Genomic DNA, 2,741 nt, shown 5'->3' on the forward strand with positions numbered 1-2,741 from the left:
TAAATTTTTGTAAAAACTTTACAACATCTTCAATGACATCCCAAGTTCTAGATGTTAACAAACGGCTAGGATCTTTAAATGCATTTAATCTAGCACTTCTATTATTTCCTTGAATTACACCAACAACTCTTCTAACTAAAGTGATATCATCTCTAAATAATTCAAGACCATTCTTCACAATCAAATTATAAATATGACATGCACATCTAACATGAAATATTTCAGAAAGTGATGGGTGTAGATGCAATTTTAATATTGTAATAGCAGCATTGTTGTTAGAAACATTATCAAATGACACACACAAAACTTTTTCTGCAAGATTATAAAATATAGCAACTTCATGGATAGTATTACTTATAAATGCACCGGTATGACTTTGATCTTCATCATATTTAAAAGCAATAATACGTTTTTGCATACAAAAATTATCATCTATCCAATGGCATGTAACAGTCAAATAATCATTACCATTTACAGCACGACCAATATCAGAAGTAAGAGAAATTCTACAAGAAAGACTGGCGAACAAATAACATATATATGTCTGATATTGTCCAAAAAGCCTAAAGATATCAGCTCTACAAGTGCTTTTAGGAATACCTTTAAACAAAGGGTTATAAATTCTTTGAATATAAGTAACAAGATATGGTGAAGCAACAAAACTAAAAGGTAAACAACCTAAAACAATCATTTTAGCTAATTCTTCCCGATCTTTCTTAATATCGTATTTACCCATTAACCCTCTAGTACCCGGGTTAAGTTTTTGTAGCCCATCTTCCTCATCTACTCCCCAATCAAGAGGGTGGTTGTCTACCATGTGCTTACGAAGTTGACCCATTTCCCCTCCCTTACCGGTCTCATATTTATAAATATCCTTACAAATTCTACATCTTACATAATTTTTATCTTCTTTTAGTATATCAAAAAAATTTCAACACTTACTTCCTAATCTTCGATTCTTCTAAATAGGGAGGGGAGGCCTACTTGTATTACCACGACTTCCACCCCTAATATTTTGAGTTTGACTAGCATTACCAGGTGTAGCTGGTGGTGTTTCAAGATTATCAGGTGATGGAATATCATCTAAATTATCATCTATACCATAATTTTTTTGAAGTCGCTCATAATCTACATTTAAATTTTCAGGTGAACTTTCAGAAATATGTGTAAAGCTACTAGAAGAACAAGCACCACCTCTTGATCTTTTGTAAGTTTTCTTACTACCACCTCTACCAGTGCACGCTTTTTTTGGCTGCTCTAAATATATCCATTATGTAAATTAAATTAATAATTTTAAATAATAAAATAAGTGTACACCAAAGAAGAGAAAGATATGGAATGAGTGTACCGGGATTCCGGATGCCGCACTAAATTTGATATCAAAAATCAAACTTCAATAGATAGATCGTTACTTTATAGTTGATACCACACTTCACTTGAATACTTGATATTTGATAATAATAATAATTTCGTAATAGCTAAACTAAATATTTGATGAAACTTGAAATAATAAGTAATTGAGAATTTAAAAATAATAATCAATAATATTGAGAGAGAATTAGAGTAGTAAGAGAGTGAATAGTGAGGAAAAATGAAGAAGAAAGGGGGGTTATTTATAGTTTTTAAAGGTTAAAATTATAATTTATCAAATATTAGGGGTGTAGGGGCTATTTTCTTAAGGGGGTAGGCCGAAATGGCCATTTATGCAAAAAAGGGCCGTTGGCCAACGGTCCAGAAAAAAAATAATTAAAAAAAAAACCCGTTAAAAACTAGGTTGAACCGGGTTGTAGCCCGTTACAAACCCGTTAACGGGTTATCGGGTTCCGGTGTACCGGTATCAAAAACCTGTTCGTTTGCAACCCGCTCCCCGCCCAACCCGTCCCAGCCCGCCCCCACGCTACAGTACCGGGCTGACTCGGGCTTAATCGGGTTGTAAACGGGTCAGCCCAGCCCGATCAACTCGGAGCTCCTTCTGGCTCTGTTTTCCCCATCAGGGCCAGTGATAGGTCTAAGAGAGCCGTTGATTATGAGCCAAGACCGGTTCGGGATCGGTACAAACCACATAGCACAGACCGAAGGGGAAATGGGTCCGAGCGTCACCTCACAAGCAACGAGAAGAGAGGCTATGGAGGGCCCAGTGGCCTAGGACTGATGAGCAAAAACGATTTCGACATGCCGCTCGGGAGTAGGGAAGCACTGAGATTATCGGAGTATAACTTTACCGTGGATTGCTGCCAGCATCATATCCGCCATTGGGCGCATCAAAGAGACCAAGTGCCCCCGACCATTGTAGTCTGATCCTACCCAAAAGGTTCCTAACTTGATGTGTAAGTATCACGACACTCATGGTCACAGGACCAAGGATTGCCGACCGTTGAGAGAAGAAGTTTCTCGGTTATTCAACAACGGGCACCTTCGAGAATTCCTAAGTGATCGAGCTAAAAAAAACTTCAGGAACAGGGATGCCAACAAACAAGTCAAATAAGAGGAACCTCAACACATGATCAACATGATCATCGGAGGAATCGACGTCCCCCAAGGACAAATGATTAAACGCACTAAAGTATCCATCACTAGGGGAAAACGCACTCGGGATTATGTTCCGGAGGGAGCTAGAGCTATTTCGTTCAGCGACGAAGATGCCGAGGGCATCATACAACCTCACAACGATGCACTGGTAATATCTGTACTTATCAATAAAACTCGAGTTAAACGTGTGTTGATTGATCCAGGTAGCTCCG

This window comes from Nicotiana tabacum, chromosome 18 (assembly GCF_000715075.1).
Source record: "Nicotiana tabacum cultivar K326 chromosome 18, ASM71507v2, whole genome shotgun sequence".
Classification (NCBI taxonomy): domain Eukaryota; kingdom Viridiplantae; phylum Streptophyta; class Magnoliopsida; order Solanales; family Solanaceae; genus Nicotiana; species Nicotiana tabacum.